Source organism: Sminthopsis crassicaudata, chromosome 4 (genome assembly GCF_048593235.1).
Source record: "Sminthopsis crassicaudata isolate SCR6 chromosome 4, ASM4859323v1, whole genome shotgun sequence".
NCBI classification, from domain to species: Eukaryota; Metazoa; Chordata; class Mammalia; order Dasyuromorphia; family Dasyuridae; genus Sminthopsis; species Sminthopsis crassicaudata.
This window is the reverse complement of record NC_133620.1, coordinates 458,854,359-458,872,957: the sequence shown is the minus strand read 5'-3', so window position 1 is coordinate 458,872,957 and position 18,599 is coordinate 458,854,359. Positions and strand designations below refer to the sequence as shown.

The 18,599-nt window shown below is 40.6% G+C and overlaps 1 protein-coding gene across 1 annotated transcript in view; it reads right to left on the bottom strand.

Annotated features, from left to right (window-relative positions):
- Positions 1-18,599, bottom strand: part of CALN1 (calneuron 1) — a 447,751-nt gene that overhangs the window by 407,932 nt on the left and 21,220 nt on the right. The window contains exon 2 of the mRNA XM_074263986.1: positions 6,154-6,352. The gene's annotated coding sequence lies outside the window, so the exon portion shown is untranslated. The remainder of the gene's footprint in view (positions 1-6,153; positions 6,353-18,599) is intronic.

Below are 18,599 nucleotides of genomic sequence, written 5' to 3'. Positions count from 1 at the left end.
TTCTGGAGAATGATGTGGAACTATGCTTTAAAAGTTATCAAACTGTACATACCCATTAACCCAGTAGTATAAGTACTGGGCTTATATCCCAAAGAGATTTTAAAGGAGGGAAAGGGACCTGTATGTGCAAGAATGTTTGTGGCAGCCTTCTTTGTAGTGACCAGAAACTAGAAACTGAGGGGATGCCCATCAATTGTGGTATATGAATGTTATGGAATATTATTGACCAACAGGATGATTACAGAAAGGCCTGGAGAGACTTACATGAACTGATGCTGAGTGAAATCATCAGGACCAGGAGATCGTTATATACTTCAACAACAATACAATATGATGATCAATTCTGATGGACGTGGCCCTCTCCAACAATGAGATGAACCAAATCAGTTCCAATTGAGCAGTAATTAACTGAACCAACTACACCCAGCAAAAGAACTCTGGGAGATGACTATGAACCACTACATGGAATTCCCAATCCCTCTATTTTTGTCCGCCTGCATTTCTGATTTCCTTCACAGGCTAATTGTACACTATTTCAAAGTCTGATTCTTTTTGTACAGCAAAATAACTGTTTGGACATGTATACATATATTGTATTTAATTTATACTTTAAGATATGTAACATGTATTTGGTCAACCTGCCATCTGGGGGGAGGGAGTGGAGGGAAGGAGGGGGAAAGTTCGAACCAAAGGTTTGGCAATTGTCAATGCTGAAAAATTACCCATGCATATATCTGGTAAATAAAAAGCTATAATAAAATTTTTTTAAAGAAATCAAAGTCAAATTTATGTTTTCTTCCCACTTTTGAAAATTGAAACAATATTTGCCCTTCTCCAATTTTATAATACCTCTCCTATTTTTCTATGACCTTTCAGAAATCACCAATAGTATATCAGCAATCATATCTGTCAGTCCTTTTGAGAACTAAGATGTAGTTCATCTGGCCAAGGGACATAATGCATCAAGGGCAAAGAGGTAGCTTCTTACTATTTCCTTATTTATTTTAGATATCAACTCTATTATTTATGTATGTTCTGTTGTTTCCAATATAAAGGTCATTCTCCTTTGCAGAGAAAACAAATAAAATAACAATTGAGTCTACTATCTGCTGTCAGTTATCATCACTCCCTCCTAACTCAAGCAAGGGTCCTATCTTTCCTCTGACCTTCCTTTTTCTCCTAATGTAGAAAAAAAAATGAAACAAAACCCTTTTGTTGTCCTTAGCTTCCCTTGCCAATATCGGCACATTTTAAGTTTAAGCATTTTTCATGCTATTTTTTATTATGCCATACTATGCTTTAACCTTTACCTTCTGTTACATGCCATTGTTTCCATCTTTTTTTTAGGTCTAATTTATTTAATGAGTTTGCTTTGCATCCCTATTGATCTTTTCAGATAAAGCTAATTTTTCTTTCTTTGCATCCCCGGAATTTCATTCTTGAGTATAATGGACTTCCTGGACTCCTTCAGGAGTATTACTAAAGCACTTAAATCCATGGAACTTTACCCATCTTTCCTCTGAAATCTGACATACCAAAATCTAAAGTATTTTTTCCTCATCTCCTCTATAACAAAATTTAAAATGAAGTGGACATTTTCCCCCAGAGTCCTTGCTGTACCCAGCAACCAGTTCTTCCCCGGTAGGGAAAATCAGATGCAGAATGAAAATTTCCCTTGTTCATTCCTCAGTCTTTTTATGGATGAAATTATATATAGCAAGTCAGTGAGTTATTAACTGCTTTGCTTTTGCCAGAGAAAATGTCTGGATAATTGAAGTCAATCACCACTGCTGCATCGTGCCTCTGTACTAGCTGTACCCTGTTTTCTGAACTCCTCATCTATTGTTGTCCAGATAGTCTGTGATATACCCAATGACAAAGTCACTTTGGTTTCTCTCTCCTTTGACAGCCCAAATCCTTTCCATCATTCTTTCCCCCTCAGAATCCTGAATTTCTCATTGGAGTATACCTCCTTAATATACAAAGCTCTCCCTCTCTCCTCAGCACCACTACCACTTTACTTCTGCCCCATTTCTTCTGAATAAGATATATCCATCCAAACTCACAGTCCAATCAGGACTTTATTCCCTCAAGTCTCAGTGAGATTTATGAGATTTATGTGTCTTTGTATCAGTCTTTTCTCTCTCTTAACGTTATTCAAACTTTAGACATTTTTACATAGACCCTCGAGGCTATCAATTTTACCACTATTTTCTTGGATTTTGTCACCTGTGGGTTTTTGAGTGTTCCAATTGCTTGTTCTTCCTTCGTCCTTCCTCGTGGCCATCCTTTCTATTTGGGACTAAATGCAGAACATTTTCTCCCTCTTTCCTCCTTTTTTGTTTAAAGCCCTTTTGATTAGAGGTACAAGACGCCTAGAAAATATATTCGAACCAGTCTTCGTTAGGTGTACTCCATCTGTGGCCAGGAAGCTGTCATCGCCCAATATGTTAAGCTGTAGTCCAGAAATCTAAGTTTCCCTTTCAGATACCATCTTCTTAGCCAGTTGTTCATTTCCTAAATTGATTTTTTTTTCTCTTCTTCATCCCTTATCTCAAAAAACAATTTATGCCCCTGTGGTCTTCAGTTTCTTGCCCAAAACTTCATAATCATGATCAATATTTTCAGGTTCCTTCCAAAAGTGTCATTTGTACTCATATGATTCACCTGAAATAGGGAACCATCATCTATTTGGCTTTCTTGGGAGGTTTCATCTTGGATACATGCCATGGGCAGGATAGCATATCTCTCTTATTATTCTTATCTCGTTGACAAACAGCTGCATCGACACCACATCTGAGCAGGAGATCGCCATCTACTACCTTCCAACTCTGCTCCTTCTGTCCCCGATACAGTCCCCTGACTCACTTAATAAATGCTTGTGGACTGATGGATTGATTGATTCAAAGCAGAATGGCTCCCTTTAAGGTAGAAAGAAAACAGGCTCCTACAGTAAAACTTGAAGGAGGAGAAAGATGTCAAAATGCAAATATTGGAGCAAGAGAGGAGGAGGAATATATTCTAGAGACTGGAACAAAATCATGGAGGTCAAGATGACATTCTGAAATAGTGAGTGGTCCAGGTAAACTGAGGCAGGGTATGCATGAAGGAGAATACCATGAAATCCGGCTAATGGTGACTTTGAATGCCAGGATAATGAATGCTAAATCTTTCTACTACTAGAGCTGCCCAACAGTAGGATCTGAAGGAAGTGCCCAAGCAGAGGCTTGATGACTGTTCGTGAGGTCTTTGAAGTTCCTGCCCACTCTGGGAGCTTACCTTCACCTGGGTAGCATCAGATCTCAACTTGTTGGCCATGAGAAAAATTCATGAATCACTGAACAGTTTGTAAAAACCCTCCCTTCCATACAGTGTTTTGAATCTCTACTGTCAAACATTAATTATTATTATTATTATTATTTTTGCTGAGGCAATTGGGGTCATACAGCTAGGAAGTGTTAAGTGTCTGAGGCTGGATTTGAACTCAGGTCTTCCTGACTTCACAGCTGGTGCTCTATCCACTGCACCACCTCGCTGCCCCTTCAATCATTAATTCTTGAAGGCCAATATGGGTCAAAGACTATTAACAAAGCTACAGCACGGAATTCACCTTCTGGATCTATTCCTTCCTTCGACCATATTTGTTCTCCCTTGCTGTATGGGACTGGTGGAACTGAAAAAGGAAGTATTCAAGATTCTGCCTTTATGTCTGCTTTATGATGTAGTAGAAAGAATATTGACTTCAGAATCAGAAGACCTGGGTTCAAACTCTGCCTTTGGGATTTCCAGACCTTAGTTTCTTCATCTGCAAAATGAGGGATTTAGACCAGATAGCTTCCGAGTCTCTTGTTCCTCTAAATTTATCATCCTACCAGAAACTTTCCCTCCCTAGGCTTGTTTCCTTAACTGTGATAGAAGGAAGCCAGATGAAATTCTCTCTAGGGCCCCACCAGTTTTAGATCCATGAACCTGTAAATCACAGCCCCTGGCTGGTTCTCGGTTTCCTCACTTTGGGCTTCATGGCTTCTGAAGTTCCTCTAGCACTCGACACTCAGAAGCATATGAACCATGGAGCTTTAGCTGCCCTTGGGAGTGGGGGACCTGCCTGTCTAAGTGCTGTAGGCTCTCTGAAGCCCTCATTTCCTCCTTCCCCCCAATCTCCCTTCACTCCTAAGTCAGAATCATGGCAGGAAAAAGAGGAAGTACCATCCCAGCATGCAACACTCCCATTAACCAGCCACCCTGTGCCCTCCCTCCTCTCCTGTTTCTCAGACACCAACTTTGTATTACAAGGAGGTTTATTAGGTTCAAGATTTATATGGCTCCAGAGTCTGTTTTTGCCTCAAACCACATCTTTACATACACACACACACACACACACACACACACACACACACACACACACACACACACACACACACACACAGTTGTTGACTGCCAGATAGAAAAGTCAAAAACAAAAGGCTGGATTCTTCAAGATGGACTGCCATTAAAGGCTGTCTCTGCCCTGCTTTTCTTGATTCTCCTTCCCCGCTGTCTACCAGCCCCAACGGCTATGTCTACGGCCCCTTAGCTTGTTCAAGCCCAAATTATAAAAATCTTTGACCACTAGGTTCCATGGCTTGAAAGGTCCTGGGTTCAATTTCTACCTCTGACACTGCTTCTGTGACCATAGCCAAGTCCCCTCAATTTTCCCACCTCAATCTCCTCATATAAAATGAAGGGTTTAGGATGGCCATTGAGGTCCCTTTCAACTCTATTCCTAAAATCCCATAGAATATGTTCAGAGAGAGGGGAGGATTATTTAATCCTCCAAAAGCCCATGGTCATTTCCTTCTAGTCAGACAACAGGCAGATTGCTGGTTGAGCAGAATGCCTTGGCCAGAAATCACCTCCAGACCAAGCCAGATCCAAGCTGCCATTCTCCCTCTCTTCTTCCTCTTCATTTCCCGTCTCCTTTCATTTCATGGAAAGGGCTTGGATTATTAGGAAGTTTCACAATCACTCCAGAACCTATGGATTGTTTAGGCTAGTGGCAGGAGCCAGAGAAAGAAGGATTTGTTTGGGTCTGGGGCTCTTTTCAATTTTGATCCTTTCTTTACATTTTGAAATCATTTCTCACCATATTGAATATCCCCAGGCAGAAAAATAAATAATCAGGGTTGGAGAAAAGTCAAACTCTCCCCCAAACCCACAGTAGCTCAGGAATCAGAGAGGACCCGGGGTCTCAGACAAGTGGAATATCCTTCTCATCCTGTGCCAGGTACATCACCAGTACCCAGAAGATAGGCTAGCATAGTTACGAGGCAGTCTTGCCCTCCCCAATCCATCCCCTCCCTCCAATCTCCATTCAGCTTTTTCATCCATATGGCAGAAAAACTAGGAGATCAACTTTCTGTGAGCTCCTGAAATAGGCAGTACTGAAGCTCTCCTCTGGGGCTGCAAATATAATCAATTAAAAACAGCCAGACTCTGGAGTTTTATTACAATATTTGTTTTTTACTCCACCCCCTCCACATTCCCATGACTTGAATCTTTACAAGGCTCCCCTCCCCCAAACTGACATAGGACACAATCACACACACACACACACACACACACACACACACACACACACACACACACAGAAATACACTCTACCATTTCTTCCTTTAAGAATTTTATGTAGATTGGTCACATTTCCAAGCAACCAATCCCTCCAAAATTTTTGTTCCTCTAGACTCCTCTCCCCTCTCCCAAATTGACTTTGAACACACTTTATACCTTTACACACACACACACACACACACACACACACTCTCTCTCTCTCTCTCTCTCTCTCTCTCTCTCTCTCTCTCTCTCTCTCTCTCTTTCTCTCTCTCTCTTCTCTCTCTCTCTCTCTCTCTCTCTCTCTCTCTTCTCTCTCTCTCTCTCTCTCTCTCTCTCTCTCTCTGTCTCTCTCTCCTTCTCTTTCTCTCTTTCTCTCTCTCTCTCTCTCTCTCTCTCTCCTCTCTCTCTCTCTCTCTCTCTCTCTCTCTCTCTCTCTTCTCTCTCCCACTTCTTCCTTTAAGGACTGTATATAGACTGGTTAGATTTCCAAGCAACCATCCCTCAAAAATATTGTTTCAGTGGGTGAAGGGCTCAGGGAAGGGATATTTAAGAGGGGAAACTTGCCAGGTAGGGAAGTCAGGGGCCCTGCCTTCTCCGCCGCTCCTCGCTCCCGCCGGGGGACCCCCCTGCTTCCCTTTTCTTGGTGTTGGGGCGGCCCCTCTCCATGTTGCTCTGGTAGCCGCATCGGTATCTGAAGCCACTGCGATATTTTCCTGAAGATTTGTAAGCCCATCAAGGGACCAGCAGCAAAGGTGTCCAGACTCTGCAAAAGAGTTGACAGAAAACTTACTGCCTGGTCTGAACCAGTCTATCATTTATTCAGAAATAAATTTCCTAAATAATTTACACCTCCCCATCCCCTCCCCCCCGTTTAAGTAGGAACCACAATAGTAGCACCAAGAATCTAATTACAGCTTGTGACAGATGTTTAGTTATTAATAAAGCCTCAATGTCACCACAGGGTATTACATAACAAACTCTACCCGGCCGGGGAGCCAGCCCTCATATTTACAGGTACTTTTCCATTCATGCTCTCCCTGGGCTTCGCTATAGTACAAAGGACCGTGGGTAGAAGGGGTGGCAGCAAGCCAGATTGGAGCTAGTGGGGGAACCCCAGCCCCATGCCGGCATCATTCAGCTGCCTTTCTATTGGCAGCAGGAGAAAAACAATGGGAATTTAGGGTGAAATGTGCCCCATAAAAGATAGGAGGGGATTCTTGCCTACACCTTCTGGGTGCCTAGTGCCCAACACAGCAAGGCCCCTAACTTTCCAAGCCCTGATTTCTATATCTGTAAAATAGAAGTAATAATATTTCTAAAGTCTGTATCTCAGGGCCTCTGTAAAGTTCAAATGGCACAATATATGCCAGGGAACATGGCCTGGTGGATGGAGGACTGGCTTTGGAGTCAGTGCTTTTGACACAGACGCACAGAACTATAGAATTTTTTGAGTCAAAAGGGCCACAGACTCACCTGAAAGGAATCCTCCTCCTCACCTACACATACCCAACAGATGACCAGCCAGCCTTTACCTGAAGACCTCCAAGGAGGAAGAATTCACCCACTGCAAACCTGACTCCATTTGTAAAAGTTCTAATTGTTAGGGAGTTTTTTTCAAACATCAATTTGCCTCTTTGTGAATCCCCCCACTCTTCACTCCTACCCTCTTGGGACCAAACTGTACAATCTGATCTCTCTTCTATGTGATGGCCCTCCAGGTCCTTCTGGGCCTTCTTTCCTCCAGTCTAAACATTCCTACTTCCTTCCAATACTCATAAGCTGTTCCCCCATTGAGGTTGTCCCCTTCTGGACCATCTCCAGTTTGTCAGTATCTTTCTTAAAGTAGGACATCCAGAATTGAACATAGTATAAGGTCTGACAGGAGCCATCAGCTCCTTCTTACTGCAAGCTCAGCCTCTATTAATGCAATCCAAGGTTCCATTAGTTGTTTCTGGCTGCCATCTTGTGTAGTCCATTACAACCTCCCCCACTCAGTCCAAACTATTTCAAGGGAAAGATGGATGTCAGAAGAGAAAGAGAGGGGTTGCAAGATGATGGACATCAATGATGGAAGATATTACAGGAAGAGGAGAGATGATGGATAATAATGGAGCAAGAATAGAGGAAGGAGTAGGATGGGAAAGAGAGACTCAGTCTTATTTCTTCTACTTTCAGAGAATATATATTGAATGACACGAGTCTTCTCCCTGAAGGGAAAAAGCAGTGCCTCCCCTTTCACACTGGAGACTCATCAAGTGCAGAAATCATGTGAAGCTCCCTGAGGACAAAGGTCACGTCTCTATCATCAGACCCAAAGTTGTCCAAATTCGGGCTCAATGCCTCTTCCTCTTTCATTTTATATACCTAAAAGGTGTCCTAAAAGTATGGGTGCAGTTTTAAGCTTCAATAGTTGACTATTCAATATTCAATAGGTTTCATTGGGTTAGTTTAAATTCAATTAATTCAATAGATTAGCTTTAAACTGTAGGAATGCCAGATGATGGACTACCATGGATAGCACCTTGACTCTGGAATCAGAAGACCTAGATTCAAATACAGGCTTTGATGCTTCCTACTTCTGTGACCTTGGACAGGCCACTTTATCCCCGGGGCTCAGTCTCCTCATCTGTAAAATGAGAAGATGAGACTCCATGATCTCAGAGGTCCCTTCCAGGGCTAAATCTGTACTCCTATTATTCCCCCTACAATTGGATAGTCAAGGTTGGTTTTCTCATTTTTGTGCTTTGGACCTATCCCAGTACTTAACATGCATTTAGGCTTTAAGTCTTGAAAAGTGTTTTCCATATTTTGTCTCATTTAATCCTCACCGTGATCCTGTGAGGTCAGTACTTCCATCACAATCATTTTACAGAAAAAGAAACCTAGATTGTGAGGGTCTCCCAAGGATACCTGCTTAGAAGATGTTTGAGATGGGATTTGAGTCCAAATGTTGTAGACTTGAATTCTATCTGCTACTCCATGGAGTCCTCACCCAGCACCCACCACTGGGCTACACTACAACTATAGTTATCCCTTCCATATCATGGGAGTGAGGAGTGTGGCGCCCCCTTCTATCTGGAAGATCTGCATGAAATTCTTAAGCCTCCCTTCATACTAGAGTAGAAGGAGAAGAATTATTACATCACTAAAAAATGAAAATATGTTGATAGTATACTGTTCTATACATATACTTTATGTATTTTCAAGTTTCTAAACTTTTTTCTGTGTCATCCCATAAAACTCCCTCAAAATCTCCCATTTAATTATGTCAACCCATAATATATCGAATCCACAATAGAAAAAAATTGCCAACGTGGAAGGACTAACTATATTCTGTTGTTCTTGGCCATTCTGACTGTCTCTGAAAACTAATTGAGCCAGAATGCCCCACACGTTCTCAGTGGCCCAAATGCTCCCTTCTTGAAGCAGTTAGTTGTGCATTAGATGTACTGCTGGCTTTGGAAGATCTGAGTTCAGATCTCAACTCACATGACTAAAGTCACTTAATATCTTTCTTTCTTCAATTAAAATGGGGGTAATAATAACAGCACCTACTTTTCAGGGTCACGAGAGGATAAGTACTTAGCATATTACCTGGAACATAGTAGGCACTTAATAAGCACTTATTCCCTTCCCAACCTTCAGGAGGTGGGAATTGCCAGGAATTTTTAGGAAAAACAATTTTTGCCTAATTAGCTATCCCATAGGAACTAGCAGCCCAGGAGGACCTCTGCAGCCACTTGTCATACCTGCTGGCTTCTAGGTGCCGTCTTGAATCCATTACTAGTTGAAATTGAAATAGATTATTATAAATTATATAATTACATTACTATAGATGGCACACACATGAAGTTCTGATCACATAGACCAATGAGACAAGGCTGGAGAAAGGTTCTGTTCTACACTCAATCAATTCCCCTTCTCAATGATCCCTTCTCCTAGCACTCTCTTGGGAGTACTTTTGACTATCAGCCCCCAGCAAGATTCCATTCCCTATTACGAACACTATTTGAACACCTATTCTGTCCAATCCATGGTCTCAGTTTCCTAGGAAACAATAACAGGACCCAAAGTTGTTCCAAATTGTCTTCTTCAACAGTATGGGCCCAGATCTGAAGAACCATCACTAGGAATTTTTGCACTTAGGGCTAGACCAAGGGTGGAAATTGGTTTGGGACATTCTGAGAGATCATGCAGGGTACATGCTCAAATGGTGCTGACAGCATCCAGTAAATTTCAGTGCCCTGAACAAAGTGCCATTTGCCTAGCCCTAGGAAGATCTCCCTAGGTTTTTCAAGAGATCGAACCTCCTTCCCTTGGACAAGCAAGTGAACATCTCCCCTCTTCAAAGTGTTCTTTTGGCAATCTAGTTAAACAAATCAACAGAACCCAAGTTTCTAGAAGCATTAACAGAACACACAAAGAAAGACATTTTATTTTATTTTCAAGTATGCTTTTAGTTGCCATGACATTTCTCAGAAGACTGGAAAACATTAAAGGTTATAAGAGTAGATTTCAGGGGAGAAAGATTGGTGTCCATGTAGGAAAAGTACTGCTGAGTAGCTTGCTTTGTGTCACCTCCTCCAGTACCCCGGAGACTGGCTGCCCCATCCCACTGTCACTGTACTCAGTGGGGAAGAGCTTCTCTCCTGCACTCATCAAAGCTGTGACGGTGGGAAGGCAGTCTCACCGCCTGGAATATCTGGGCCTTAGGGATGCTTTTAACCTGCCCTTGTCCTCTAGGTTCAGATCCTATAGCACCTCACTTGTGAAAACTCTGATCATTCCAGGGCAAGAGCTCTAAAATTAGGGTCCATGAGCTCAGAAAATATGTGTGTGTAAATGACATATTAAATATAATTACATAGAAATTATTTGAAATAATTATAATTAATATTACGGTAAATACAAATATATAATAATATTAATTGGTTTCCTTTATAAATATTGATTGAATTGTGATTGAGTAGGCACTTAATAAATATGCATTGAATTTTATGAATTTAATAAGCATTTATTGAATTGGGTCACCCACAGTAAAAGCTTAGGAACTATTGGTTGAATTAAATTGCCAAGAGTAGGCCTTTAATAAGAAGGAGCATTCATCTAGCTATTTGAGGTTTGCAAAGTGCTTTATGTATATTGTCTTGTTTGATGTACACAATCCTATAAAGTACGTGTTATTATTACCTCATTTTACAGATAAGGAAGCCAGAGCTCTGAGAGTTTGGAGGATTTGCCTGGAAGCACCCACAGAAGTAAGAATTTGAGACAGGATTGAAACTCAGGTATTGTTGGTTCCAAGTCTACATTACATACAGTAGCTGCCTAAATGATAAATGTAGGTTAAATTGGATTGAGCTGCACACAGCAGGCAATCAATAAATGTTGCTTGAATTCGATTGGATTATATAAGGTAAACAATAATGACTATTGATTGAATTGGATTGGATTATATACAGTTGGCAATTAATAAATATTCGTTTGGGTTTTTATTCATGATTTAGTTGTAATTGACGTGTAGTATGGATTTAATAAGTTAGCTAGTTGGGTCAGTGGATAAGAGTCTGGAATTAGAATGATGTTTCATAGACAGGATGGGAGAGCTGATGTGCAACGAAGGTGAGGAGAGTCCAAATTTGGAAAGAGAAGGAACATCTATATTACATACCCCCCCTCCACTCCCCCCCAAAAAAAAATTCCTGCTCAAGGACAGAGACGGACTCTTTTCCCTTTTTGGCATTTCCTACAACACAGAGCTGAGCACACAGTAGGTATTCACTACTTGTTGAATCCATCCAAATCCCTAAATTGATAGCTGTTTCTTTATTTTAAAGGGGGAAATGGAGCAGAGGGATGGAAAGGAGTAGCAGGAGAAAGAATGGGAAGAAATAAAAACATGGGCTTGACCTTCCAAAGTCAACTTGCAAATTCATGATCATTTAAAAAGCTTTCCAAAGGCTGGTCTCTAAGTAAAAGTCCTAATGGTTTTAGTTTCTGGCTAATTCCCAGCAGACCCCAGAATGCTGCTTTCCCTGGCCTGGAGCAACACACTTTTATCCCTCCATCAAAACAACTCTTAAGATTTGGAGCTGGGAGGGACCTTAGAGATCTTTCAGCCCAATGCCCTCATTTTCTAGATGAGGAAACTCAGGTTCAGAGAGGGGAAGGACCTTGCCCAATGTCACACAGTCAGTCAGGTCTCCTGATCACCTACCAGTACTCTTGCCACTTAGCTGCCCTTTAGCCTACCCCCACCCACTTTCCTGAGCCCTTGCTATCAATCAAAACTATTCCTATACTAGGGACTATGGGGGTTACAGAGGAGAAGGAGTAGCCCCTTCCTGCAAGGTAGTTTGATTAGGAAAACAAAACCCAAAGAATACATAGGGAAGAACAGACGGTGATCTCAACTTGGAGTCAGAATGCGCAACCTCTTATATCTATAAAGAAGGAAACTAGGGCATGGGACTTTCCCAAGATCACATTAACAATAATTAGTTTTTCAGAGGATCTGGGAATGGATCACTGGATGAATAAATTCTGAATGAGAGCTACCAAGAGAAGCAAAAACAGTGTAGATAATGTGTAGAGGCAATCCTCTCCATGGGGCAAAGAGTTCCTGGATTTCCCTCTCAATAAAATGAAGGACTAAATAACCCAAGGATTCTCTTAATTATTCCTAGCTGTGAGACCATGAGGAAGCCACACAAGCTCTTTTGGTCTCAGTTTCTTTATCTGTAATATGAAAAGCCAGATTCCATGGACTCTGAGGTCCCATTCAGTGCTGAATCTCTGATTCTGAAACATTCAGATCTCAATTTCCTCACTTGAAAAATGCAATCATTGCCCTAGATTAGGGATTCTTATTCTTCTGTGTCTCACAGACCCTTTAGGCAGTCTGATGAAGCCTCTAGATCCCTGCTCAGAATAATGTTCACAGTCTACCTGAGTAGTTGAAGGAAATGCTAAATTTCACTGAATGAAAATAAAGATATATTTTCCCATCCAAACTCACAAACCAACTTGAAAGCGATTCACAGACCCTTTGGAGGTCTGCTGATCCCTAGTTAAGACCACTAGACTAGAGAGTCTCTTGGGATCCTTTCTAGTTCTATATCCAGCTCTCTAGAACTTGGAACAATGCACTAAAAAAATATTGATTGATTTATGGATGGAGGGATGATTATATTCACTCAAATTTAAGTTCTTTGAGGATATAAAGATTGTTTTGTTTTGTTTTTTTTATATTTCTAGAAACTAACGGCTTAGTACATAGTAGGCATTTACTAAATACTTTGATTGATTGATTAATAAAGAAGATGGGAACATCCCAATCTTCCTTCATTGGAGTTGACTAACTTACCCCTGAGAGTACATGATAATGTGTATCTCTCCTGGAGGACTCTTGGCAGAGGACAAAGGGAGATTCCTAAATCCTATTTCTAAGAAAGAAGAAAACTACTACTAATTGTGGTCTGGGCCTGGACTTCATTCCTGATATGGCCTGTACCTAGGAATAGAGAGTCTGTAGCAGATGCTTCTCAGTGTTAAGATAAACCACTGAAAAAGCCCAGACTTCTGCAAGTGGATGGAACCTCAGAGGTCATTAGTTCAATTCCTTCTGAAAAAAGAATTCCCTCTTCATGTGGTCATCCAACCATTGCTTGAAGGCTTCTGGTGTGAGGGAACTCCTTCCCTCCCAAGTAAGCCCATTCTACTTTGGGCTAATTCTCATGATTAATGATATTTCCTCCTGTTAGACATGCATATGCTATGTCTTTGTGAATTCCATCCATGGTTCCCAATTCTGCCCTTTGAGGCAAGATACCATATTGAATGCCTTTTTCACCACCCATTCATGTCCTTGAAAATTGCTACTGTCTTCCCACAAGTCTTCTCTTCTCTAGACTAACCATCTTCAGGTAATAGCTACTGTCTTCCCACAAGTCTTCTCTTCTCTAGACTAACCATCTCCAGGTAATAGCTACAGTCTTCCCACAAGTCTTCACTTCTCTAGATTAACCATCTCCAGGTAATAGCTACTGTCTTCCCACAAGTCTTCACTTCTCTAGACTAACCATCTCCAGGTAATAGCTACAGTCTTCCCACAAGTCTTCTCTTCTCTAGACTAACCATCTCCAGGTAATAGCTACAGTCTTCCCACAAGTCTTCACTTCTCTAGATTAACCATCTCCAGGTAATAGCTACTGTCTTCCCACAAGTCTTCTCTTCTCTAGACTAACCATCTCCAGGTAATAGCTATAGTCTTCCCACAAGTCTTCACTTCTCTAGATTAACCATCTCCAGGTAATAGCTACTGTCTTCCCACAAGTCTTCTCTTCTCTAGACTAACCATCTCCAGGTAATAGCTACAGTCTTCCCACAAGTCTTCACTTCTCTAGATTAACCATCTCCAGGTCTTTTAATCGATCCCACAAGGGCATGGTACATGGTTTCTCTACAATTAAAGCATAATTTCCCTAAGGGAAGAAGCTGTTTTCTTTGCATTCCCAACATTTAACACAGTGTGAGGCACATAGAAAGTCATGAATAACTATTTATAGATTGAATGGGTAATTGCTTAATTGTAGCACCATGAAGAAAAGAAGCATGGTTTTATTCCCCCTACAAATGCACTTAAAGAAAACCCACTGCTTCTGGAGACCAAAGTTTAAATCCTATCCCTGACACGACTTGGGGGACCCTGTGATAATCACTTAATGTGAGTGGATCTCATTTCCCTTATTTGTAAAAAGATTAGCTTGGCCCCAGGGACCCCATTTCCAGGTTTATGATCCCATGAAATCTTATCCTAAATCTGAAAAATGGGAATAAGTTCATGCTACCCTATCATTCTTCCTTGGTTACAAAGTACTTTTACATCTCTTCTTTTTATCCTTTTCCTTTCTTTTTTTAATTATAATTTCAGTTTTCAACTTTGATAAAATTTTGATTTCCATTTTTCTCCCTCTCTCCACTCCCTCCTCCCCATGATGGCAAGCAATCTGATATAGGTTACACATGTACAATGATATTAAACATATTTTCACATGAGTCATGTGAAAGAATCAGAACAAAAGAGGAAAATCGCAAGAAAAAAAAATGAAAATAGTATGTTTCAATCTGCCCTCAGATCCCATAGTTCTCTCCCTGGATGTGGGCAGCATTTTTCATCATGTGTTTTTTGGAATTGCTTTAGATCATTGTATTGCTGAGATGAGCTCCATCTATCAAAGTTGATCATCCGCACAACGTTGCTATCCCTGTATAGAATGCTCTCCTGGTTCTGCTCACTTCACTCAATATCAGTTCATGTAAGTCTTTCCAGGTTTTTCTGAAATCTGCCAGCTTGTCATTTCTTATATATAATTGTATTCCATTATTTTCATATACCACAATTTGTTCAGCCATTCCCCAGTCCCACTCAGTTTCCAGTTCTTTGCCACCACAAAGAGAGCTGCTCTAACCATTTTCTTACATGTGGGTCTTTTTGTCTTTTTAATGATTTCTTTGGGGTCTAGATCTAGTAATGGTACTGCTGGATAGACACAGTTTTATAGCCCTTTGGGGACGGTTTCAAATCCCTCTCCAGAATGATTGAATCTGGCATCTCTTCTAGACTTACCCCCAGTTCATCTAAAATATTAGAGAATGTCAGAGGTGGGAGGGAGATCTGAGGTCATTACATCTAACCCTTTCACTTTTCATGGGGAACCAACAGAGGTCCAAAAAGGGGAAAGGATTTACAAGATCATACAGTAAAGGAGTAGAATACCCTGGACAACTCCCACCTCTTAACTATTAAGGCTTCTTAACACAGGCAAACACAAGCCTAATTCTATTCAAATGGAAATCCAGAAGTTCTCCACTTCCAACCATGGAAGTACTTTCTGAATTTGGCCTCTGGAGACTACCATCTGTGTGCAAGGCCAGATAAAATGAAAATGTTCTGCAAACACCAGGTTGGTTTTATATTAAAGTGCGTCTGGCGTTCTTGATAATAAGACAATGCAGAGAGCATTGTTGAGCTCTGCCAAATTTCACTGTAGCAGGTTAGAGTGGTGAGCTAGCAACAGCCTCCGAATTTGGGGAGGAAGGAGACGATCTTACAAAATGCTAAGGCTAGATATCTTTTTTATAGAGTGTAATTTGAAGGACGCCAGAAAGCCCTGGGCAACTAGGTGGTGAACCAGACAGAGAGCCAGGTCTGGAGTAAGGAAGATTCCTGAATTTAAATCTAGCACCAAACAGTTGGGTGACTCTAAGCAGATGAGGAAGCAAGGTTACGTGCCCATCATTTTCCTCATCTGTAAATTGAGCTAAAGAAGGAAACAGCAAACTATTCCAGTATTTCTGCCAAGACAATCCCAAATGGGGTAACAAAGAGTTGAACATGACTAAAAAAAAATCACTGAACAACAAAGAAAGTTCACTTTCTAAAAATGGAGTATCTACAGAATGATTACACACAGTGTGTCCCTTAGCAAATCATTTACTTCTCAATTTCTTGCTCTGTGAAATGAGATTAAACAAAATTATCTCTAAGGTAACTTTCAATGCAAATTAAAACAACTCTGAGGTACCACCTATCACTATCAGATTGACTAGCATGACAGAAAAGGAAAATGATAAATGTTGGAGAGGATATGGAAAAATTGGAATACAAATGCATAGTTAGTGGAGTTGTGAACTGATCCACTAATTCTGGAGAACAATTTGAAACTATGCCCACAGACATAGTAACATTTTTGTAATTTTGTAAATTGTAAATTTACAATTGTAATTAAATTGTAAACTATAGAATGTAAAAAGCATTTTGTGAATATCCTTTGACCTCTACTAGGTCTGTATCCCAAAAAGATCATAAGAAATGGAAAAGATCATGGAAAAAAGAAATGCAAATGGACTCACATGTACAAAAATGTTTGCAACATCTCTTTGTGGTGGCAAAGAATTAGAAATAGAGAGAATGTGCATCAATTAAGGGAACAAATTGTGGTATATGAACATAATGGATTACTATTGTTCTATAAGAAATGATGAGCAGGCTGATTTCAGAAAAACCTGGGAAGTCTTACAGGAACTGATGCTAAGTGAAGTGAACAAAAGCAGGAGAATATTGTACATGGCAATAGCAACATAGTGAAAATGATTAACCAGGAGAGACTTTGCTCTTCTCAGAAATACAATGATCAAAGACAATTCCAAAAGACCCACGATGGAAAATGCCATCCACATCCAGAGAAAGGACTATGGAGAGTGAAGGCAGATTGAATCATGCTATTTTCACTTTTTTGATGGTTGATTTTTCTTTCTTGTGGTTTTCCCCTTTTGTTCTGATTCTTCTTTCACAACATGAATATGATTGTATGTGTACAACTTATATCAGATTGCTGTCTTGGCGAGAGAAGAGGAAAGGAAGGGAGAGAGAAAATTGTCAAAAACGATACTAAAAGTAAATATATATATATATATACAGATATATAGATATATTTATAGATATATTTATATAGATATAGATATAGATATAGATAAAACAAGGACACTTCCAGCATTAAGTGCCCAAGAAAGGGGTAGGTAATGTGGCCTAGTGGATAGTGTGTTACACTTGGAAACTTCAGTTCAAATCTCATGATAGACCTTTACTAGCTGTATGACAAAGGGTAATCACTTAATTTCCCTGGGCCTCAGTTTCCTCAGCTGTAAAATGAAGGAATTATAGACAAGATAATCTTTAAGGTCCCTTTCAGCTATAAAACTATGAATCTATTATTCTAGTGCTAAGAAATTCAAGCACCAGAGGAGGTTTTAAAAAGAGATATTTTGAGCCAAAGTCCTTATAATATCCTCCTTAAATATGTACTTATTACGCCCAAGCCTGGGACCATATATATGTATATAAATCTATATAAATGCATTCTGGTGTCAAGCTCACCCTTCTCCACACCTCCCAATGACACCATACTGAGGACAAAGGTAGTTCTGCCTAAGAGTCAAAACCTACCCACAAAACAAATCACAAAAGGGGCAGCTCACAAAATACTAGGGCTAGAAGAGTCTTTGGAAAGTCTTCAACCTTTCTGTCTCATCCTGAAGAGAGGGAACTGAGGCACACAAAAGGAAGTGACTTACCAATGCCACAAAGGTGGTAAGCAGAAGGGCTAGGACTAGATCCCAATTCCCTTGATTCCTAGTCCTGTGTTCTCTCACATCACCTCCCTCTTTGACCACCACAGCACTCTCATAGGCCGAAAACTACTTGAGTTCACCCAAGAAGGGAATAAGATCCTCAAAAGAACTTCTAAACAAAACCACCTGCATCTTCTCTGCCTGCCCAGATTCTAAGGGATTTGCCCTCAGGAGACAGAGATTGTACAGTAGAGAGAAAAAAAGGATCCAGGTTCAAAGAGGGATTCAAAGAACAAGGTGTATGGCCTTAAACAAGACACCCTTTCTCCTCTGCTGAAAAGTTAGGGGGTTTCCTAATTTTGGGAACATTGGTTCCAAATACAACCAATCCCTTATTAGCTTTAACCAAGACAATTGCAGTGGCCTCCCAAGAGATCTTTTTGCCTCCATTCTCTACCCAGTTCAGTCCATTCTCCATAGACCTTCAAAAATGCAAATCCTGGCAAGCTATTTTCCCACCATGACCTTGAAAAGCTAACATCACTTCTTCTGTTTGATTTTTTAAATCTTCCAAACTTGACCCCAATCTCACTTTTCAACATCACTATACATCACTCCCCTTCAGAAACTCTGGTCCCTTGCTTTTCTTCACTGATGATGTGAAGACTCCCATTTCCAGGAAATACCCTTTGCGTCCTCCATCCCTGGAAAGCTTTTCCTCTTTATCTCCCCTTCTAAGAACCCCTCATTTCCTTCAAGGAAGCCACCTTCTACAGAAAGCCATGCTTTATTCCTCTGGCTCTTCATCTTCTCCTGCATTCTCCTCCTCTGAGCACTTGGAGATCCATGATGGTCTATTGGCAGCTCCTCAAACATCC